The sequence below is a fragment of the Oryctolagus cuniculus genome, chromosome 17, assembly GCF_051225735.1.
Source record: "Oryctolagus cuniculus isolate XC-2025 breed Fujian yellow rabbit chromosome 17, ASM5122573v1, whole genome shotgun sequence".
Lineage (NCBI taxonomy): Eukaryota > Metazoa > Chordata > Mammalia > Lagomorpha > Leporidae > Oryctolagus > Oryctolagus cuniculus.
Window position 1 is genome coordinate 65,952,364 of NC_142883.1, and position 25,092 is coordinate 65,977,455.

Below are 25,092 nucleotides of genomic sequence, written 5' to 3' on the forward strand. Positions count from 1 at the left end.
AAAATTCAAAGAATTCTTAAAAGGATTCATAGCAATCTAATGTGTCAAGAGTTCATGGAAACATATTGATTACAAATTTTAAGAATTATAATTATGGCCAGTGCTGCGGCTCACTTGGCTAATCCCCCGCTTGCGGCTCTGGCACCCTGGGTTCTAGTCCTGGTTGCTCCTCTTCCAGTCCAGCTCTCTGCTGTTGGCCCAGGAAGGAAGTGGAGGATGGACCAAGTGCTTGGGCCCCTGCACCCACATGGGAGACCAGGAGGAAGCACCTGGCTCCTGGCTTCGGATCGGTGCAGTGCGCCAGCTGTAGCAGCCATTTTGGGGGTGAACCAAAGGAAGGAAGACCTTTCTCTCTGTCTCTCTCACTGTCTAAATCTGCCTGTCAAAAAAAAAAGAATTATAATTTTGGATTCTTGTTACTTTATGACAGATTGTCTTTAAAGATATAAAAATTAGGAAAACTTTATAAAGCACTGATTATACAAGAAAACAAGTTGTATACAGGTTATGAATTTTTTCCTGTTTCACTGCCTGAATGATATTTCTATTTATTATTTTTTTGTAAGGAAAAAGTCCTTTATATCTTTCTGTGCTGAAAGCCTCCTCATATAATCTATTCTATATTTATACGACAGTAAGAGAGAGAGATACAGAGAGAAAGGTCTTCCTTTTCCTTTGGTTCACCCCCGAAATGGCCGCTATGGCCGGCGTTGCACCAATCCGAAGCCAGGAGCCAGGTGCTTCCTCCTGGTCTCCCATGTGGGTGCAGGGGCCCAAGCACTTGGGCCATCCTCCACTGCCCTCCCAGGCCACAGCAGAGAGCTGGACTGGAAGAGGAGCAACTGGGACTAGAACCCGGAACCCACATGCGATGCCGGCACCGCAGGCGGAGGATTAACCTAATGAGCCATGGCATGGGCCCCATCCTCATATAATCTTTCCTTGTATGTGTCATGCAAGTTACCAATAGCCCAATCAGAATTTACATCTAGCGAAGGAAGATTTTACTCTATTCAAAAAATTAATATTTAACCTTTTAGTTATGTACAGTTATCAAATTGTCCAGGACTCTCCATTAATATTTATTATAAAGCCAAATTTGGAATAATGAGGTTGATTTATGAATTACAGGAGGGTCTTGTTGCGTGGTTCTCAATATGTGCCCTTAGAAGGAAGAACTATTATTCTTTATTTTGGAGCTTTCTGAGTTTGATTTCAAGTTATCTGGTTTGTTTTCAAATCAAAATTCAAAATTCAAGAGTGTAGAACCAGTAATGTGAAGACCTAGGCTTTCCTAAAACATAAATTTTCATATGGGTAACAGCTTCTTTGGGGATTGAAAACTCCAGGTCCTTACTTGCATACTGATGAACAACAGAATACAAATTAATTCATTTTAAGGGCAAGTATTCTAAGTTAGCATATTTACCTTTCCCCCCATTTCTTCTTCCCTCTCCTCCCAAAAGAGAAATCCTTGCAAAAACAAAACAAAACAAAACTGCAGTCAGGTGTCTGAGTTTAGTTGTGCAGTATGCTGCTAACATTGATGCTGAACTTAACATTCTTTGATCATCTTATTGCTGATGTAGTCATATATATATGTAGTTTTTTTACAGGTAGAGTTAGACAGTGAGAGAGAGAGACAGAGAGAAAGGTCTTCCTTCCTTTGGTTCACTCCCCAAATGGCTGCTACGGCCAGCACTACGCCAATCTGCAGCCAGGAGCCAGGTGCTTCCTCCTGATCTCCCATGTGGGTTTAGAGGCCAAGCACTTGGGCCATCCTCTGCTGTCCTCCCGGGCTACAGCAGAGAGCTGGACTGGAAGAGGGGCAACCGGGACTAGAACCCGACGCCCATATGGGATACCAGCGCCTCAGGCAGAGGATTAACCTAGTGAGCCAAGGCACCAGCCCCTGTAGTGTTTAACACTATTGAATTTTATTACAAAAGATGCTAACTAGATTTTAAGGGAACTGAGGGAATAACTGATGAACCCTAGTGATCATGCATTGAATTCAGTGTTTTATATTAAACCCTCAGTGTTGAAAAAAGATGCCTCCTATCACTTAAATTAAAGGACACTTAAATTGTCCTTTTATAGCTCTTAGCCCATTTTACCAAAGATGACACTTGTAGATTTTCTTTCCTTCTCTGTTATTTTCAGAATTTTAATCTTAATTTCTGTCTTAAACTTGAACCAAATGTTACAAAATGATGCAATGATTCTTTGAGGATGAAATGTATTTGTGGGGATTTGGATTCCCTGAAGTTACTGAAAATTTAGAAATTTTATAATTGAGAAACAGGATAAAGAGGTGAGAATTCACATCATTTAACCCCTTGTCTTTTGGGAAAATTTTATCTCAGGTAGCCTTTCTTTCCTTAAATTGACACATGTGTTTCCTTCTCTCACCTTCCCAATTTCTTCCTCTTTGTTCCATGGTGTTCCTGCAGCACTTTGCCCCCAGAAGTCAGGTAAAGTGATTATTCTATAGAAAATCTGTTTTTTTAAAAATACATTTGGGGGGCACCAGATTCTGTCCCGGTTACCCCTCTTCCAGGCCAGCTCTCTGCTGTGGCCAGGGAAGGCAGTGGAGGAGGCCCAAGTCCCTGGGCCCTGCACCCCATGGGAGACCAGGAGAAGCACCTGGCTCCTGCCTTCGGATCAGCGCGGTGCACCGGCCACGGCGTGCCGGCCGCGGCAGCCATTGGAGGGTGAACCAACGGCAAAAGGAAGACCTTTCTCTCTGTCTCTCTCTCACTGTCCACTGTCGCTCCCCCTCTTCATGGAGGAATGACACTAGATACTGCGCTGTTCTTTTGTCTGCTCACCCCTTCCCGGGTTTGCTGCTGGTCCTTCCCGGGTTGGCTGCCGACGCCTCCACCTCCGTGGAGGGGCGGCTCCCCCTGCCACTTTCCCCACTTCCACGGAGGAGCGACACACCACCAGCTGGCTCGCTTGGGGGCTGCTCAGATGTTATCCGGATGTTCCTTCAGATGTTTCCTTTAGATGTTCCTGGTGCATGTTGTCTCTCTCCTCCTTTATAGTCCTCTTCCACCAATCCCAACTCTGCTACCCACACGCCGAGTACGGTGCTCTCCTCCAATCAGGAGCAAGATCAGCTCCTGCAGCTCATCAGTCAAGTTGGCGAGAGGCAGCTGTGTAGAGGTTGTTTGGTCTCTCTCAGCGCCATATTGTGGGAGAGCAGATGCATAGAATAAGTCTTAATTCCAGTAACTTAGTCTAGTCTGAGTTGCTCCCCACAGTCCACTCTGCCTCTCAAAAAAAAAAACAAAAAAAAACACACACACACATTTGGAAAAGGTGGCTAGCTAGCTACTATCAAAACTAGAGGGGAGGGGCCAGCACTGTGGCACAGCGGGTTATCTACATAACATTATCTACAAAGCAGTTCAGTGGAAATTTGATTGAGATTACCCTACATATCAAGATGAGAGGAAAATTGACATGCTCATGTTCTGTTTATCATAAAAAAAAATTTCTATTGACTTGTATTTCATTTATTTAATCATGTTTTACAGTTCTGTGAGATATTTTTGTTCATATTGTGCTGGATTTATAAGTCTTTTATTTTTGCATGGTATTGTAAATGGTAACTTTTAGCATTTTCATTCCAAGTTTTCATTGCAGGTATAAAGAAAATTCATCAAATGATTTGTAGTGACTTTGCATTTTATTTCTTTTTTGTCTTCATCTGGTGTCATGCAGACAGAATACTCGGGGCTTGCCGTCTTCCTTGGTGCATGTGAAATCACAGCCTGGCATATGTTAAGTAGGAATGTTCATTGATTCTCCCAGTGGAGCAGCAGGGGCCACTGGGAACCCAGCGCTCTACGGAACTGGCATGTCCTGCGTTACTACTAGGGCCTGCAGGTGGCGCCCAAACATGCTGTGGCCGTCCCACCTGGTGCGCATGTGCAGGTTCCCTCTTATGTCTTGCCTGCTGCTTTCTCTGTGAGGACAGGAGTGCCGTTTTCATTGGGTGAGTGTTGAGGGGCCACTGCTGTACCTTGGGGCACTTTGAAGCTTCATCCACAGAGAGGAAAAGGAGCCAGGCTGTGTATCCCTGAGAGCTGAGAAGGGGCTTCAGGAGGCTTCTCCAGGACGCATCTAGAAAACAGCGGTGGGTACACTCTCGTGTTCTGGACTGCTCTCGGGTGGGTTCTTCACTTCCCCACCTGATGCTTTAGGAAAATGCATGAAAGCATCTCTCATGGATGCATCTAATGTATAGAGATCAGACTACACTGTCCAGTTTCCCCAGATTCAGGATTGCGTGTGGGAGATACGCCAGAGCACACAGATAGACATACACACACTCAGCAGGAAGAATATGGAGAGTGTGTCAGGATTCCACGGTGCTGAGTTAGGCACGGGCCAGAGGAGGGACGAGACCCAGTGATGCTTGAGGTGGAGCAGAGTGTGAGCATCTGTGGACCTGCTTTCCCTCATGGCAAACTGTCCTCTCCCTTTTGTTGAGATAACATTTAGGTAGTCACAGGCACCCCTAAGGAAGTACCTTAGATGCACATTATTTCAAGGGTTAGGATGTTACCAGTTCATTAGCCTTTTACTTTGCTGTATTTAATGGGAGTGAACTTTTTACTAGTGTGAGTTATTTATGATAACACTGCTATGTCTCGTTTTCATTTGAGAGAATGGCTGTGGGTAGCTGATCCCATACTAAGGTGAGGTGGAGTTTCATGAGGATGAACAGAATTCAGTGGATAAAGCACTGTCCAGATGCCCCTAGAATTCACAATAGCAAAACCTGCATACACTTGAATCCTCCAGTGTCTGGTTCCTTGATATTCCACAACATTATATGCAATGGGAAGTATTATATGTCTTTGATAGTAAGTACTATCATACTTTTCTTACATTCAGCTGTACTGAGACTTACAGCATCAGAGTCATTTAAAGATAAACAGTGATACCCAGTGTTGTGTGTCAGGCTGAAATCCACAGGCGAGGCGGCCCTCTGGCAGGTGATGGTGATTTCTGGGAGAGGTTTCAGATGCTTGAACGGATGGTTACAATACTGCAAGGGAAGATTTAAAGGATATCAAGACTAGATTAGATGCATCTTGGTTGGCCTGAAGCTCAACAGGAGCAGCTTTTGGATTATACACTGATATGGTTACAAACTTTATTGTGATGGTTTGCACAAACTTGTGCATAGTGCCTTGCCTCTAGAGAAACAGTGAAGCCAGAGTTCACAACTGTGATGACCACGAAATCAATAATGAATCAGGCACAGGACAAGTTTAGAAAGTCAGTCTCTGGGTAAAGGCTGATTAATAGGTACTAATTTACAGCTAGATAGGAATAAGAAGTTCTGCAGGCGGTTCTGACTGTGGAGTAGCCTTCTATTTGCCACTTTCTTTATATAAAACACTGTTGTCTTCACGTTGTTGGCTCGTGACTGATTTCTTTGTCTTGGCACACAGGAGTCCCAAGTGGTTCTGTATCAGCTTCCCAGCAACCACGAAGAGACTCCTGAGGACAACCTGGGCCCCAGAATTAAGACTACAGGATACAGTTTGATGCTAAAGGATGGGTGAGTCAGGAACCTTCCTTGATGGTTCCCTTATTCCTTTCTTCTCCTTTGTGGTCTTTCCATTTGGGCATTAGCTTCTTCCACCTGATCTCCCCCTGGAAGCTGCCCCGTATGCTTTGGGATAGTTGGCTTTGGATTGGTTTGGAAAGACCCATGGTTTAAGGAAATCTACTTTCTCTGCGGATGATTCATGTCCCTACTTGGTGGGGAACAACTTGCCTTTTAGCTTGGTATTTCATGTTGGGATTGCTCCAAGCACCCTTGCTTTCTTTGGCTCCTTGCCTCTCAAACAGGTCAGGTCCCCTTGGACATTGAGTAAGGATCTGGATCCTCTCTGAGGTTTTTGACCCTTTCTTCTTGTCCTGTCACTTTAATTATCTCTCACTACTCTCCCCTGGATCTAACATCTCCTGATGTCACATCTTGGTTGCCTGCTACTCACATATTCCCCATCTTTGAAGCATGCTAACTCTGTCTCTTGTAGACATAGCGGTAGTTACTGCCTTGAGGTGACTCTTCTCCACTCACTGAAAGCACCGTCTCTCATACACTGTACCCTGGCCTGAGATACCATAGAGATCTCTTGTACTTCTTCCTTTTGCTTTCAGTCCACTACTCTGACGTACACTGCCTCTGGGCTGAGGGCCGTTATCTTTGTGCCGTGAACAGACCCAAATTCGATTGTTGCATGGCTTTTTCCAACCCTGGTCTGGATACTTGCAGCTGCTGAAAGCATCTACTTTTTTCTCTTCCTGTCGATTTTCCCGCCCAATTAATTGGCAAAATGGTGACTCCCCCAAGTGGAGGCATTCTTATGAGCTCCTAGCTCAGGCAGCAAGAATAAGAAGCCAGGGGATTGCATTTTCTGCCTCTCAAGACAACCATCAAATCCCTGCTCCCCATCCACTCTCATGAGTTTGGCAGTTTTAAGCTTTGCCCTTTAAGACAGACTAGGGATGGAGCTGGTCAGACTGTTTGAGTCTGTGTTTCATTCTCTATGTCTGATCTGACAATAAGCAAAAAAAAAAAAAAATTGGGACAATCTTCTGAGGACTCCAGCTAATTTCATTAGGAATTTGTGGAAGTAACTCTTTGTTTTGACTACACCAAACATGCAACTATTGCCATTTCACTGGTGCAGTATTGAAAAGAAACAACACATAATCAATAAGGCTAAATAGTGGCCCTACTCTTGCTGCTTTAAGTCCAGCCCATACCATCTACAGGACAGGTAGAGATGTCAGTGAGCCTGCTGGAATTGCCCAATGTGCTTCAACGATAGGGAGCATCAGGACCACATGATAACTTGCCCAGTAGAATGAAATGTTCAGCTAAGCCAGCCAGTTACTAAGAGGTGAGAGAGGCTACCCAAGATACATATAAAAACCCTACCATGTTTCAGAGCTGCCTAACAAAGGTCTTTAGAAAATACACCAACACAGATCCTACTTACCCCAAGGGCAAGCCCTTACAGCCATGCACTTCAGTAATCAAGCAGCCCTCAGATGTCAGGTAAAAAGCAGGTGCAGGACCCCAGACATGCTTAGCAGGACTCACAGGGATGATTTCCCAAGTATCTGACAGTAGGTGTAGAGCAGAGGGAATGGACAGAGATAAAAGTAGTGCATGAAAGGCCCAGGTGACGGATGTTGCCTTGGGCACTGGACCACCTCAGGGTTAACCCTCCTGGAGACTGAGGACAAAGCCAGAGCCTAAAGCAGAGCCCAGGCTTAGGGCCCTCAGCCTGTTGGCCACTGAGTCTAAACCAGTGTGCCATTTGCAAAAGCAAAGGAAATTGGAAGAAGGATTGTTCTTGACCCCAATGAGAAATGGAGACCACTGGACTACTGATGGCTAAAAGATCTGAGGGCTGATTGAGTCACGGTCTCCCAGTGGCTCCAGCTGGACTGCTAACCATCATTTTGGAGACTTGCTCGGGTAACCGTTGACATGGCAGGTAACAAAATTAAATTTTTGTCAGATACTGGAGGCCCTCATGTGTTCTAACCCAATTCTTGTTTATGATTTCCTGCATCATTGCAGGGATAGATGGCTGACCAAAGAGAAAGTGTTTATTATACTTTAGATTGTTTTATTGACTCCCAACAGTGCCCCGAGGGTTTTGTATAAGCCTGAATGCTCAGTTCCCCTACTAGGTAGAGCTCCCTTGTCTAATGACTGTCATAGTAGGACACACCTCTAGTCCTGTGTCAGGACCATTTTTTCTTGATTGCCCTAGCTACCTGTATACACTCTGCTGTAGCTCTTTCTCTGAACTCTGGCTATATTGCCTCCCAAGTGGATCTATCTGTATGGAAAGTGAAGATCACAGAAAGAAGGGCTAGTAGGGAAATCCCTGTAAAAATCTCACTAGGGGCCAGTGCCATGATGTGATGGGTTAAGCTGCTGCCTGCAGCACCGGCATCCCATATGGGTGTCAGTTTGTGTCCCAGCTGATCCACTTCTGATCCGCCCCCCTATTCACCTGGGAAAGCAGTAGAAGGTGGCCCAAGTGCTTGGGCCCCTGTATCCATGTGGGAGACCTGAAAGAAGCTCTTGGCTCCTGGCTTCATCCTGGCCCAGTCCTAGCTGTTGTAACCATTTGGGGAGTGGACCAGCAAATGGAAGTCTCTCTCTCTCTCTCTCTCTGCCTTTAATATAAATAATCTTTTTAAAAAATCTCACTGTAATTAGATGCTAAATATAGCTACAAAGGCAAGACCCCATAAAACCTGAGATCTCTACAGGCATTAAACTATTCATAGAAAAATATCTAAAACATGGGCTACTTAAGCCTTGCCACAATGGGCGCCAGATGTTGCTATGGATTCATTCTGAGAGGAGGAGCACAGTGGGGGCAAGAGACATGGAGTCACGACACAAACACTGGGAGTTGGGTGAAAGCAGACCAGAGGCAAGCAGCCCGTAGACTCGTTTATTTCAGTTGGTACAACAGCTTATATAGCTGAGGCAGCCAGTCCTGTCAAGGGGCAGATTGGCTTCTTTGCCAGGTGGGTTCCGAAGCCATTCGTGAATAACTGATGTGTGCTTGCCAGCAGCCATCTTGGTGCAGCCTTCTCATTTCACCACAAACCCCAATACAATACTCCAAATCTCCCAGTACAAAACCCCATGGGTAATACAGACTTGTGCTTTTATTCATTTATTGATTTGTAACTCAACAGAATTGTTTTATAACTTGGTTCTTTTACAATTCCAGACCATAAATAAGAATGGTTCATCAGAATTCTGTTCACTATTCACTAGGTTGTATTTTTGGAAAATAATTTTAACACTGAACTTTTGCATTTGATTATCCTCATATCTTTGTTTTGTATTTCATTAATTTTTGCTCTGAAAAATACTTACTCTGTTTCCTCTACTTTTATCTATGTTTATTCTCTGGTTCATTTGTAAGCATTATGTTTGATAATCAATGCTTCTAAATGTTCTTATTTTTCTAATATATACATTTGCTGGTATAATTTTCTTTTACTTCTCTTTATGTATTTATTTATTAGCAGAGTCACTAGACCTTTCTTATGTATAGCAGTTCCATTATCCATTAATTCTAGGTAGATTTTTAAATACTGCTCTTATATTCATTATTTATTGTGTATTTTTTTCAACTTCCAAATATATGGGTTGTAACTTTTTAAGTATTGATCTTTTATTTAATTGAACTAAGATCAATTAAATAGTTTGTATAAATTACATTGTTTGAATATTTTGGAGTATAATCTATTAGTAATTATAGCAAATATTTTTATAGCTTTTATGTGTCTGGCACTGGACCAAGAAGCTTGAATATGTTGTCATTTAATCATATTAACAATTAGGAAGATATATATCCCACATCTATGTCATGTTTTACAGTGCAGGTGGCTGAAAGTAAGATGAAATTGGTGGAGATGATTGGTTTTAAAATAGTATTTAATAGCTCCATGGTAGTCTATAAAAGCCTAAAGCAAAGATGGAGCAAAATGTATGCAAAACAGGTATCTCATGCTGAGAAAATGTCTGCACTGACTATGCTAATTTTTCCCATTACTAAGAATGGGACAATGTACCATAAATCAAAGTCAGTATCAGCTCAAGTGGAAGGGAATGCGTTGCAGTGAGACCGAAGTAAAAGAGAAAACTTCACTTTAGGTGACACAGCGAATGATACAATAAACAAAATGTGGACAAGCAATAATAAAACTTGAGAAAGCTATAAACAAATAAGACAACAGAAAATATGTGAATGTCAGTATTTATGTTTGTTTTAACTGTCAGACACTATTCTCCTCCTGACTGGATCCCTGGCTGTAGTCTCCTGTCACCTAAACTGACTGCAACGGAAGGGAAACAGTTTTTCCTGCAAGCATCACAAAGGACAATGCAGGACCCAGGACACAGTATACCTCCCTGAGGAGACCAGGGAGATGCCAGCAGCAGTCTGCAGACAAATTTTCTTACTCCATTATCCAGAGGCGATCCCTAGACTCCTAATGTTCCATGCTTATGGTAAGCGAGACATGTACCAAATGAACACCAGAGAAAATAGTAAACTTCAAAATCTAGAAAAAATAGAATTACTTCAAAAGATATAAAACTGAATTCAACTATGGTATTTTTATTAGAAATGTGACTTTAAAAAATTGAGTGACCTTTCTTAATTTCTTAATTATTTTAAATTTAAAAAGGTTTCTAATATATCTGATATAACATATCTCAACTAAATAGATTAAAATAAACTGTTATACTAAATATAACAATTTAGTTTGGAATATGATCTGGTTTGGTGGCAGGAAAATTTATAAAACCATGTTTTAATGATGAATTAATTAAAATTAAATCCACTCTATCATGAAGCCAACTATCAAAATAAAGAACTACACATTATACATATTCTCATGTTAATAAATAGTTTCCTAAGAAAGTATTATCAATCTGAGGTGCAGTCCTAACAAAAAATAATTGTTGGATAGCAAGCCCAAAAATAAATTAATGCATTTACAGCCAACCGATTTTTGATAAAGGTGCTTAGTACACACAATGTGAAGAGAACTTTTTTTTGATAGGTAGAGTTATAGACAGTGAGAGAGAGAGACAGAGAGAAAGGTCTTCCTTCCGTTGGTTCACTCCCCAAATGGCCACTAAGGCCGAGACTGCGCCAACCCAAAGCCAGGAGCCAGGCGCCTCCTCCTGGTCTCCCATGAGGGTGCAGAGCCCAAGCACTTGGGCCATCCCCCACTGCCCTCCCGGGCCACAACAGAGAGCTGGACTGGAAGAGGAGCAGCCAGGACTAGAACCCGGTGCCCATATGGGATGCCAGCACTGCAGGTGGAGGATTAACCAAGTGAGCCATGGTGCCGGCCCCAAAAAGAACAGTTTTTTTTTTTCAATAAATGACAGGGTAAAACTGCACATCTACAAGCAGAAACATATAGATCTCTACCTCTTATTGTAATCAAAAATCAACTCAAACTAGATTAAGATTTGTGAAAGATTTAAAACTGTGAAACTACTAGAAGAAAACACAAGGTATATGCTTCATGATATTGATCTGGGCAATTGTACTTTGGATATGACACCCAGAGCACAAACTACAAAACCAAAATAGGCAAATGGGATTACATCGAATTGCACATTTTCTGTTCAGCATAGGGGATGGTGAGCAAAGTGAAAAGACACACTACAGAACGGGGAAAAATACTTGGCAACTATGCATCTGATAGGGAGCTAACATAAACAATTGTGTGAGAAATGCAAAGAGCTCAATTGCAAGCAAAAAAAAAATCTGACCAAAAAATGGAAAAGGCTTAAAAAGACATTTTTACAAAGAATACATACAAGTGAAAAAAAATATGTGAAGAAGTTCTCAATGTCACTCTTCATCAAACATATGCATATTAAAATCACAAGAAAGCATCTTCTCACCCCAATTTAAATGAATATTTTTACAAAGACAAACAATATGAAATAAGACACACTGACACATAAGACAAATATCACCTGTTCCCCCTCAAGTGTGGACACTAAACAAAAGAAACTTACCACAATATCAAATGGCAATTCCTAGAGGCATGTGGAGAGGGCAGAGGAGGAAAAGATACAGGGAAGCGGGATAATGAGTACCAGATCAGAGTCAGATTGAAAGAACAGATTTTTGGTGTTACACAGCCTGGTAAGGTGACACTACTTCACAATAACTCAGTATAAAGAGGAGCCTGAAGGATCGACAGGGTGAAAATTATTGACTACTGTGGAGCGATATGCATTGAATACCTGTGTCAAAGTGTCTCACTGTACTCCATACATAATTGAAATTAGACTTCGTATATTTTTAGAAAGTTCATGACAAGATTGCAGATAGATTTTTTTTTTTTTGCTTTTAAAGAATTCATTAAGGGCAGAGCCAAGATGGCGGAATAGTAAGGGCACGCACTGATAGTCCGGGAAAATTTAGTTTAATAAAAGTGGAGTTACGGTAGCCTCAGAAAAAGGATCAGGAAAAATTGCAGAGGAAACTCTTCCGGATCTAGTGGCTGTGACTTGGAGGACCTATGGGGAGAACAAGGTCACCCACCGCGTGGAAGCCAAGCCGCGGGAACTGCAGGGTCTACGCGCCAGTGCTGGAAGGGGAGTGGATGTTACACAGACGACCAGCGGGGAGAGCAGGGACGCCCAGGGCTCCGAGTCCACACCGGCGCTGTAAGGGGAGGTGAGCTCAGTAACCCAAGACATTGGCAGGGAAACAGCAGACAGAATCTAGAGGGAAGCGGGCTTGAGGCGGGAAAGTTCACCAGACTGACTACAGGAGAGAAGGAAAAAAAAAAAGGTGGGGGTTACTGGTACAGGCGAGTTTGTCTCTGCCAACCTTGCAAAGGCGAGCAAGAGACAGAGCAGGCCCCACTCGGGATATACATAACAAAAGGGTAGAGCAGAGGAACTGAGGCACTACAATTCAGTAGCCTAGGCAACCCAGTGGGAGTCCGCAGGAGAAACAGAGCCTACACAGACTCTTTGGGTAGAAGCCAGAGATCGGAAGCTAAATACCATCAATTCTGATCAGCCATGCAGTATTACTTAGCTCCTGAATAAAAAAAAATAAAATAAATAAAAAGAGAGAGATTTACCACGCATAACCTGAGGGTGTCACCTTTGCACACCCGTAACGCAGAAGAACCAAGCAGAGCTCTCAGGCCACACCCATCTCAAGCCTCCAAGGCTCCGCCAACAGCAGACAGTCCACTTAACACAGACATAGTATATATATATAAAAAAAAAAAGCTCACACTGAGGGAAGAAGAATCAACAATGCCAAGCAACAAACACAAAAATCGAGGGAACAAGATCAACGATGACACTATGACGCCTCCAAATAAACAAAACACCCCAAGCCAAGATTATGAAGACGATGAGGTAGAAGAAATGCAAGATACGGATTTCAAAAAGTATATGATAAGAACATTTAGAAGTTTTCAAAAGCAAATCCTTGAACTACAGAAATCCTTCCTGGACAGGATTGAAAATCTCACTCATGAAAATGAAATTTTAAGGAAGAATCAAAATGAAACGCAGAAACTAGTAACACAGGAAAGTGTGATAGTGAAGAGAAATCAAAATGAAATGAAGAGCTCAATAGATCAAATGACAAACACATTAGAAAGTCTAAAACACAGAGTCAGTGAAACAGAAGAGAGAATATCGGACTTAGAAGATAGAGAACAGGAAAACATACAGTCAAACCAAAGAAAAGAAGAGGAAATTAGAAATCTAAAAAATATTGTTGGGAATCTACAGGATACTATTAAAAAAACCAACATTCAAGTTCAAGGAATTCCTGAAGGCATGGAGAGAGAGAAAGGATTAGAAGGCCTTTTTAGTGAGATACTAGCAGAGAACTTTCCAGGTTGGAGAAAGACACAGACATCCTAGTACAGGAAGCTCATAGAACCCCTAGTAAACATGACCAAAAGAGATCCTCACCACGACACGTTGTAATTAAACTCACCACAGTGAAACATAAAGAAAAGATCCTAAAATGTGCAAGAGAGAAACGTCAGATTACTCTCAGAGGATGTCCAATTAGACTCAGAGCAGACTTCTCATCAGAAACACTACAGGCTAGGAGGGAATGGCGAGACATAGCACAGGTGCTAAGAGAGAAAAATTGCCAGCCCAGAATATTATATCCTGCTAAGCTCTCATTTGTGAATGAAGGTGAAATAAAGACCTTTCATAGCAAACAGAAATTGAAAGACTTTGCGGCCACTCGTCCGGCCCTGCAAAAGATACTTAAAGATGTGCTACACTCAGAAACAGAAACACGGCCATCAATATAAAAGAAGGTAAAGGAAGAAAACCTACCAGTAAAAGAGCATGGGAAGCTCAAAGCATATACTAGAAAATATCTCCGGGAAAATGGCAGGGCAAAGTCACTATGTATCAATAGTCACATTAAACATGAATGGCCTGAACTGTCCAGTTAAAAGATTGGCTCAAAGAACACAACCCAACTATTTGTTGCCTACAAGAAACACATCTCTCTAACAAAGATGCATGCAGACTGAAAATGAAAGGTTGGAAAAAGATATTCCATGCCAACAGAAACAAAAAAAAGCAAGTGTAGCCACCTTAATATCAGAGAAAATAGACTTTAATACAAAAACTGTTAAGAGAGACAAAGAGGGGCACTATATAACGATTAAGGGATCAATTAAACAGGAAGAATTAACTATTATAAATGTATATGCACCTAATTACAGGGCACCGGTCTATTTAAAAGATATGTTAAGGGACTTAAAGGGAGACTTAGATTCCAATACAATAGTACTGGGGTACTTCAATACTCCACTCTCAGAAATAGACAGATCATCCGGACAGAAGATCAACAAGGAAACAGCAGATTTAATTGACACTATAGCCCAAATGGATCTAACAAATATCTACAGAACTTTCAATCCTACATCTAAAGACTTCACATTCTTCTCAGCAGTGCATGGAACCTTCTCTAGGATTGATCACATACTAGGTCATAAAGCAAGTCTCAGCAAATTTAAAAGAATTAGAATCATACCATGCAGCTTCTCAGACCACAGCGGAATGAAGCTGGAAATTAGCAACTCAGGAAACACTAGAAAGTATGCAAACACATGGAGACTGAACAACATGCTCCTGAATGAACACTGGGTCATTCAAGAAATCAAAAGAGAAATCAAAAACTTTCTAGAAGTAAATGAGGATCACAACACAACATATCAAAACTTATGGGATATGGCAAAAGCAGTATTGAGAGGCAAATTTATAGCAATAGGTGCCTATATCAAGAAATTGGAAAGGTACCAAATAAATGAGCTTTCAGCGCATCTCAAGAATCTAGAAAATCTGCAGCAAAACAGACCCAAATCTAGTAAGGTAAGAGAAATAATCAAAATCAGAGAAGAAATCAGCAGGATTGAATCCAAAAAAACATGACAAAAAATCAGCCAAGCGAAGAGCTGGTTTTTTGAAAAAATAAACAAAATTGACACCGCATTGGTCCAACAAACTAAAAAAAAGAAAAGACCCAAATCAATAAAATCAGAGATGAAAAAGGAAACATAACAACCGACACCACAGAAATAAAAAGAATCATCAGAAATTACTACAAGGACTTATATGCCAGCAAACAGGAAAATCTATCAAAAATGGATAGATTCCTGGACACATGCAATCTACCAAAATTGAACCATGAAGACATAGAAAAACTAAATAGACCCATAACTGAAACAGAAATTGAAACAGTAATAAAGGCCCTCCCAACAAAGAAAAGCCCAGGACCAGATGGATTCAATGCTGAATTCTACCAGACATTTAAAGAAGAACTAATCCCATTTCTTCTCCAACTATTCAGAACAATCGAAAAAGAGGGAATCCTCCCAAATTCTGTCTATGAAGCCAGCATCACCTTAATTCCTAAGCCGGAAAAAGATGCAGCACTGAAAGAGAATTACAGACCAATATCCCTGATGAACATAGATGCAAAAATCCTCAATAAAATTCTGGCCAATAGAATGCAACAACACATCAGAAAGATCATCCACCCAGACCAAGTGGGATTTATCCCTGGTATGCAGGGATGGTTTAATGTGCGCAAGACAATCAATGTGATACACCACATTAACAGACTGCAGAAGAAAAACCATATGATTATCTCAATAGATGCAGAGAAAGCATTCGATAAAATTCAACACCCTTTCATGATGAAAACTCTAAGCAAATTGGGTATAGAAGGAACATTCCTCAATATAATCGAAGCAGTTTATGAAAAACCCATGGCCAGCATCCTATTGAATGGGAAAAAGTTGGAAGCATTTCCACTGAGAATTGGCACCAGACAGGGATGCCCACTCTCACCACTGCTATTTAACGTACCTCTGGAAGTTTTGGCCAGTGCTATTAGGCAAGAAAAAGAAATTAAATGAATACAAATTGAGAAGGAAGAAGTCAAACTATCCCTCTTTGCAGACGATATGATTCTGTACTTAGAGGATCCAAAGAACTCTACTAAGAGACTATTGGAACTCATAGAGGAGTTTGGCAAAGTGGCAGGATATAAAATCAATGCACAAAAATCAACAGCCTTTGTATACACAGGCAATGCCATGGCTGAGAAAGAACTGCTAAGATCAATCCCATTCACAATAGCTACAAAAACAATCTAATACCTTGGAATAAACTTAACCAAGGACGTCAAAGATCTCTACAATGAGAATTACAAAATCTTAAAGAAACAGAAGAGGATACCAAAAAATGGAAAAATCTTCCATGCTCATGGATTGGAAGAATCAACGTCATCAAAATGTCCATTCTCCCAAAAGAAATTTATAGATTCAATGCAATCCCAATCAAGATACCAAAGACATTCTTCTCAGACCTGGAAAAAATGATGCTGAAATTCATATGGAGGCACAAGAGATCTCAGACAGCTAAAGCAATCTTGTACAACAAAAACAAAGCCAGAGGCAGCACAATACCAAATTTCAGGTCATATTATAGGGCAGTTGTAATCAAAACAGCATGGTACTGGTACAGAAACAGATGGATAGAGCAATGGAACAGAATTGAAACACCAGAAATCAACCCAAACATCTACAGCCAACTTATATTTGATCAAGGATCTAAAACCAATTCCTGGAGCAAGGACAGTCTATTCAATAAATGGTGCTGGGAAAACTGGATTTCCATGTGCAGAAGCATGAAGCAAGACCCCTACCTTACACCTTACACAAAAATTCAATCAACATGGATTAAAGACCTAAATCTATGACCTGACACCATCAAGTTACTAGAGAACATTGGAGAAACCCTTCAAGATATTGGCACAGGCAAAGAGTTTCTGGAAAAGACCCGGGAGGCACAGGCAGTCAAAGCCAAAATCAACTATTGGGATTGCATCAAATTGAGAAGTTTCTGTACTGTAAAAGAAACAGGAGAGTGAAGAGACAACCGACAGAATCGGAAAAAATATTTGCAAACTATGCAACAGATAAAGGGTTGATAACCAGAATCTACAAAGAGATCAAGAAACTCTACAAAAACAAAACACACCACCCACTTAAGAGATGGGCCAAGGAACTCAATAGACATTTTTCAAAAGAGGAAATCCAAATGGCCAACAGGCACATGAAAAAATGTTGAAGATCACTAGTAATCAGGGAAATGCAAATCAAAACCACAATGAGGTTTCACCTCACCCCGGTTAGAATGGCTCACATACAGAAATCTACCAACAACAGATGCTGGTGAGGATGTGGGGGAAAAGGGACACTAACCCATTGTTGGTGGGAATGCAAACTGGTCAAGCCACTATGGAAGTCAGTCTGGAGATTCCTCAGAAATCTGAATATAACCCTACCGTTCGACCCAGCCATCCCACTCCTTGGGATTTACCCAAAGGAATTTAAATTGGCAAACAAAAAAGCGGTCTGCACCCTAATGTTTATTGCAGCACAATTCACAATAGCCAAGACCTGGAACCAACCTAAATGCCCATCAACGGTAGACTGGATAAAGAAATTATGGGATATGTACTCTTTAGAATACTATACCGCAGTAAAAAAAAAAAAAAAAAAAAAAAAAAAAAAAAAAAAAAAAAACAAAACAATGAAATCCGGTCCTTTGCAACAAAATGGAGGAATCTGGAACACATCATGCTGAGTGAACTAAGCCAATCCCAAAGGGACAAATATCATATGTTCGCCCTGATCGGTGACAACTGACTAAACACCAAAAAGGAAACCTGTTGAAGTGAAATGGACACTATGAGAAATGGTGACTTGATCAGCATAGCCCTGTTAATGAACAACTTAATATGTTATCCCTCTTAGTAGTTTTTTTTCTGTTCTACTTAATATGACTGGTTTAATTCTGTAATTATCACACAGTTATTCTTAAGTGTTGAAATTTAACTGAAATGTGATCCCTTTTAAATATAAGAGTAGGAATAAGAGAGGGAAGAGATGTACAATTTGGGACATGCTCAAGCTGACTTGCCCCAAATGGTAGAGTTAGAAGCATACCAGAGGATTCTAATTCAATCCCATCAAGGTGGCATGTACCAATGCCATCTCACTAGTCCAAGTGATCAATTTCAGTTCACAATTGATCATAATGAAAGGACTAAGAGTCAAAGGGATCACATAAACAAGTCAAGTGCCTGCTAATATTAACTGATGGAATAAATAAAGGGGAGAGTGATCCAACATGGGAAGCAAGATACACAGCAGACTCATAGAATGGCAGATGTCCTAAACAGCACTCTGGCCTCAGAATCAGCCCTAAAGGCATTCCGATCTGGCTGAAAAGCCCATGAGAGTATTTCAGGCATGGAAAGCCAAGACACTCTGGCAAAAAAAAAAAAAAAAGAAAAGAAAAGAAAAATAAAAACCTAAATGAAAGATCTCTGTGAGTGAGATCCCAGTGGAAAGAACAGGTCTTCAAAGAAGGAGGTACCTTTCTCTGAAGGGAGGAGAGAACTTCTACTTTGACTATGACCTTTTCTAAATAAGATAAGAGTCAGTGAACTCAAAAGGCTTCCATAGCCTTGGAAACTCATGACTGGAGCATAGGGAGATTACTGATGCCATAAACAGGAGTGTCAATTTGTAAAGTCAACAACAGGAGTCACTGTGCACTTACTGCTCATGTAGGATCTCTGTCCGTAATGTGCTGTACATTGAGATTTAATGCTATAATTAGTACTCAAACAGTATTTTTCGCTTTGTGTTTCTTGTAGGTGCAAACTGTTGAAATCTTTACTTTATTCATACTGAACTGATCTTCTGTATATAAAGAAAATTGGAAATGAATCTTGGTATGAATGGAAAGGGAAAGAGAGTGGGAAAGTGGAGGGTTGCGGGTGGGAGGGAAGTCATTGGGTGGGGGAGCCAATGTAATCTATAAGCTTTACTTTGGAAATCTATATTCATTAAATAAAAGTTTTTTAAAAATGAAACAATGGAAAAAAAGAATTCATTAAAACATTAGATCCTCAGGGTCACAGTAAATGCATGATAATTACTGCAACACAGTTCTCAATTCTCATGCTAATTTCATAGAAATAAAAAGATATCAGATTCCATGTTATTCATAGATACAATCCTCAGAATATAATGTAATAGTTTATTTTGAAGTTGTTTTGAAATCCAATTTTTCCATAATTTTTGTTTTCCACAAGATTGTTGAATATTGCATATACATATATAGATAGATAGATAGATTTAAAAATTTTGTAACAGAAGACATTTATCTTTTCATTCAGTTTTCTCAAGAATTTTTGAAGGATCCTCATGGATAAAGATCAAAAATTGGGGCTGGTGTTGTGGCATAGCCAGCTGTATTCTACCTGATGCACTTCTGAACCAGATCCCCAAGAAAAACAGCAGAAGTGTTTGAATCTCTGCCACTCATGTGGTGCAATCATATTAATTAGTTATACGTACATAGAGTATATAATGTAATTATATTAAGAATATGTACAAAAATAAATGGAGACCTGAATGAAGTTCTGGCTCCTGGCTTTGGCCAACCATGGCAACCATCTGAGGATGGAACCAGTGGATGGAGGATCTCTCTCTCTCTCTCTCTCTCTCTCTCTCTTTCTCTGTATGAATATATATATATATATATCCTCCTTCTGCTGTCTCTCCATTTATCTGTGTAGCTGTCTTTCAAATAAACAAATACATCTTTTAAAAAATATATACTTACCTTAATGAAAGGAATTTTATAAAGTGAATAATTATGCATTAAATCAAAAATCAGAAAAAGTATGAAAGATAACAATAATTACCAATTTTAACCCTATGAGAAATAAGAATTATCTTTTCTGCAAATAAGTGAAGAAAAAGTGTTGGCTATTTTAAATTGATTTTTCCAATATCAAAGATATGAGAAGATGGGAAGGTAAACTATAATTTGGATTTCTATGATTTATGAATAAATACCTGTATTCCACAAAGCCCTCCATTGTATTCATTTAATCACAATTATATTAAGAATTAGTATAAGGGCTGGTGCTGTGGCATGGCGGGTAGGGCCAGTGCCTGCAGTGCCAGCACCCCATATGGGTGCTGGTTCGAGACCTGGCTGCTCCACTTCTGACCCAGCTCTCTGCTGTGGCCTGGGAAAGCAGTGGAGAATTGTCCAAGTGCTTAGGTCTCTGCACCCACATGGAAGACTAGGAGGCTGCTCCTGGCTTCTGGTTTCAGATAAGCATAGCTCTGGCCATCGCAGCCATCTGGGGAGTGAACCAGTGGACGGAAGACCTCTCTCTCATCTCTCTCTCTTTCTCTTTCTCTCTCAATTAAATAATTAAAAGTAAAATCCATTGAACTCCCAGTATGATGAACTCACAGACACATACAAAGACTCATTATAAAAAAATTTTAAAAATAAGTATAAAAGTGAGTGGAAATATAAGTATTTAACTATTGAAATGTCTAATGTTTAGTAGATGGTACCCTCAGAGACCAAGCTACATTATGTAACTTGTTCTATTTTTTATACATGTACTGCCTCCAGTGCAGTGTAATAATAATACAGCAGCAAAATGTTGCTCCAGGCTCTCCCTATAATGGTTACATGTAAAGCATCAATACTATTCAGGGTCAACTAAATAAGGAAGCTGTCCTTATTATTCTCTATGATAATAATTCAAGTGTTACATTTATTTCTATGAGTATCATTGAAAATCCATGTTTTATATTATACCTACTATGTAGCCTTTTTCTCCACAGAGGTTACACATCAAAACTGATTCATCTTTCCTGAAATGATCTGATATAAATTCCTGTATTCCTCTGTATCTCATATCCATTTACAGAGTTAATATAAATTCCTGTATTCCCCTGTATCTCATATCCATTTACAGAGTTAACATCTTAATAGGTTGCCTTCAATATATGAACTGACTTTAGAGGGTTTCCGTGTGTTTGATTACCGTGTTGTAAATCACAGTGACAATTTAGTGCACTTGCACTACTGTGTTTCCCTGAGGAGCTTGTTGGACAATTTTATGTAAGTAAATCTACCTGAATGAGAAAATGATCAAAAGTTAAAAATTATACATGTGTGGAGGGTTTGAGTGTTCTTGGGCTTTTTTTCTTACCTTGATCTAAATACTTCTTTAGAGGATGCTTTCCTTTTAATAAGGTATATAACTGTAAGCAATAATTCATCTAAACCAGTTAAAATATAGAAACGCGCTGCCCATCCCATGCTCTTCTACTTAGCAGTTACTAATCTCTGTGAAAGCTTTGTAGCATACGAAGATCACTGGATCCCCCAGAGATGCATTTCTGTCTCCATTTCACTAGGTTGTGGTTTGCATTCATCCCACCACCTCGTGTCCAGATACAGGAACTGAGGTTTCACTGCATCTACTGTTTTCCTGCCATCCATCTTGAACACAATCTCTTTGTTTCCTCTTCTAGAACATCTTTTCTTTATGGTTCTACCTCTCCACATCTTCAGTGGTCCTTAGTGACAAGGAAGATGCTAAATACCATAACCTTCAATTGAAGGCACTAAAAAGAGCATCTTCCCAGGCTGCCTTACCTTCCAGTATTTTTTCCTATTCATAAAATGCACTTCTATGAATCTATGCTACTTTATACATAAAAATTTCATTGCCGTTTCCACTACTATTCTTTACCACACCATTACCCCTTAATGTAAAACTACCTTGTTTCCACATTTCCCCCTCTCTATATTCTACCTTACTCTTCCAGCTGCACTTAGCTTAAACCTTGCTTATTCCAAAGTCCATTTTGAACACTAGAGGCAAAAAGTGTAATATTGTTTCTTCCCCAAATGCCTGTGTAATTCAATATCTGTCTACACTTATGAATGTATTATTCACTAGTCCAAAGAACTGTGAAAGGCACTGCCTATGTTTAATTTCTAGATTGACTTTAGAGTCCCATTTTATCACTCTGGTTCTCAGAAAGATGATTTCCTGATTTGAATATATACTTGATAAATGAAGCTGGCATTTCTCTAACAAGAACAGTCAGAAGCAAAGGGGAACACACTCAAAAGAAAGAGTTGGTTGATGGTAGTAAGGATGCTTAGCGTTCCTTCTCAGTGGAGTCTTCTTGTTTCTTTACTTAGTGGTATTATGGGTCATCGTTTATTGAGCAGAGAAAATGTTTGACCTTGCACACAACTCAGCAGATAAGCATGGCTTCTGCTCAGTAATCTTTAAATAGACATAATATAAATAACTCCAAAAATAATGTGAACTACATGTACCTAAGTGATGCCCTTACTGTTAACTCTTTCATTTCCATTCTTTCCTTTATTTTTAAAGCTTTTATTTTATTTTCCTGTGACTGGGTAGGAAAGGCCTGATGTTCTTTGTATGCCCACCTGAAGAAAATCCACAGTGAATTGTGATCCCCAGGGTGACATATTAGGATGCAGGGCTAGGAGAGACTATCAAGGGGTCATTAAATCGTGGTGTGTGGATTACATCATTTGTGGACTAGTGGATTAAGGAGCTAATGTGTTATTGTAAGAGAGGTTCTGTTACATAGTTAGTTTGGCTCTGTCTCCTGTGCATCCCCCCCTTGTCAGAGGCGATGCCCAAGTCAGGCTCTGTAGACAGGTGACACCAGCAGGAAGGCTGTCACCAGATGGAGAGCTTTGACCTTGGTCTTCCTAGCCACCCGCCAAAGGTCAAAGTAAACTTTTCCTTCTGTAGGGATTATTCAGTTTGCAGTAGGCAGTTGAAGTGACAAAAAGCAAAGTAAGACCATGGAATAGTACTGAGTCATAAAAAGGATGAAATCTTGTAAAATACATGCAGTTGGAAGTAATAATTCTAAGTGAAATAAGATGAGCACAGAAAGACAAATTCCCCATGGTCTGGCTCATATGTGGAGTCTAAAAAATAGGTATTTTCACAGAGGTTAAAAGTGCAGTGATGAATTGAGGAGCAAGGGATGAGGAAAGGTTGATGGATGGGTACCAGGCTATATCTAGGTAGGAGTAAGCAGTGCTGTGATGCTACTGTACTGTGAGGGGAGGGTAAATAATGTTAATGTACAATATATTTCTGTACAAAAGTAACTACAAGATAGGATTTTTGAATATGTTCAGTATAAAGAATATGTTCAGTATAAAGAAATGCTAAATGCTTGAGAGAATAAAGATATTTACACTGATTGTTTGTTAAACAACATATACATGTAATGAAACATCACATAGTTCCCAAAAATACATATAATTTTTATGTCGGTGAATTTTTTAAAAAGTTTATATGCAAACACAAACGAAGATGAAGTCATTGATAGATATTTCGTCATCTTTTACATCACTGTCTGTCCAAATAATTTCTTCCGCTTTTCATGCAGCCCTGATCTTTTCCAGTTACTTTGGAAAATGTTGTTTCTGCTCCCACTTAAAGACCAGCCCACTCTTCTCACCTCTGTCCTGTCACTCCTTGGAGCATTCAAGCATTGCATAAATCCTTACATACTTCAAATTCTTTTTCCATGGTTAATTCTTTGACTTTATTTGCAGACACATTTTGGAAGCTGCCATACTTGAGATTTAAGATCTACTCCACCAATCACTTATTTATTAAACCAATAATCTTTTTTTTATTTTTTATTTTTTGACAGGCAGAGTGGACAGTGAGAGAGAGAGAGACAGAGAGAAAGGTCTTCCTTTTGCCGTTGGTTCACCCTCCAATGGCCGCTGCGGCCGGCGCGCTGTGGCCGGTGCACCACGCTGGTCCAATGGCAGGAGCCAGGTGCTTCTCCTGGTCTCCCATGGGGTGCAGGGCCCAAGCACTTGGGCCATCCTCCACTGCACTCCCTGGCCACAGCAGAGAGCTGGCCTGGAAGAGGGGCAACCGGGACAGAATCTGGCGCCCCAACTGGGACTAGAATCCGGTGTGCCGGCGCCGAAAGGTGGAGGATTAGCCTAGTGAGCCGCGGCGCTGGCGTAAACCAATAATCTTAAACATCCCATTATGCTGGTCTTTCTACCCAGTGTTAATGCAGTAGAAAGAAGGTCTATTATGTAGCTCTGCACATGGTTCCTTCACGCGTTCATCTCTAAATGCCCATTCCCCCACTACACTACCAACTATCACCTAAAGAATGGCTGCTGAGGATTTACTGTGAAAAGTAAAGAGTGAGGGAGAGCTTCTGTAATCCAACTTCAAGAAACAGAGGTGAAATAGCATAAGGCTTGATCTTCATAATCTTTATATGGAAAATTAGGAATACAGAGTTACGGTATGACTAGCAAGGAAATAGAGCACAAGTTTTCTGGAACTCTTACCCCCAAAAGTTACATGTTTGCATATTGTGCAAGGCTTGTACAAAAGCAATGACAGACATCCAGGGATGTGGGAATGATTATCCTTTCTGTTTTAGAGTTTTATGTAGTGAAGTGAGCAGAATTCAGCAACGTTATTTCAGAAAAGGGAACGCAGTCTACGGAGACTGGAGAAGGTCATGGAACAGGCATGAGCACCCTCATTTAAAGCTTAAGTTTCATGAAATCAGACTCTCCCATGTGAAGCACTAAAGCACCTGAAAGTAACCTCTGGGTGCTCATTTCAGTGTCTATTCAGATAACTTACCCTGTTAAACTCTTATAACTGAGCATTTTCCAAATGTGGTTGCTTAATTTACACCCCATGGTCAATTCTATAATCTATAAACACGTAATAAAATGAATAGAGCCTAAAGTGTTTGTTTCATGTAGCATGTTAAGTAAACAATATCCTCACTAACATAAACTTTTGCTTAGGTGTACAAATCATTTACTTTCTTCTGATTAAACAATAAGTTTTCCTGAATTTTTTTTTCTTATTCACCTTCAAATTCTTGTAGGATTTTGTTGTTGTTGTTGTTAATCACTGTTGTTCATGTAGGTTTCTAAATTATTTTTCTATTCAGTTTCAGAGTGATTTCACCTCACTTTTTAATATATTTTTCTTTAATCATCTCATTTGCTTTTTT

The 25,092-nt window shown here is 40.2% G+C and overlaps 1 long non-coding RNA gene across 3 annotated transcripts in view; it reads left to right on the forward strand.

The window, feature by feature from the left end:
- Positions 1 to 25,092, forward strand: part of LOC138847827 (uncharacterized) — a 47,308-nt gene that overhangs the window by 12,722 nt on the left and 9,494 nt on the right. The window contains exons 1-4 of one of the 3 annotated variants that reach the window (XR_016223695.1): positions 801 to 2,474; positions 3,730 to 4,144; positions 5,472 to 5,581; positions 9,860 to 10,090. This is a non-coding gene — a long non-coding RNA (uncharacterized LOC138847827). Of the gene's footprint in view, positions 1 to 800; positions 2,475 to 3,729; positions 4,145 to 5,471; positions 5,582 to 9,859; positions 10,091 to 25,092 lie in introns of those variants that run through there. The other 2 variants (XR_016223694.1, XR_016223696.1) reach the window with 2 other exon arrangements.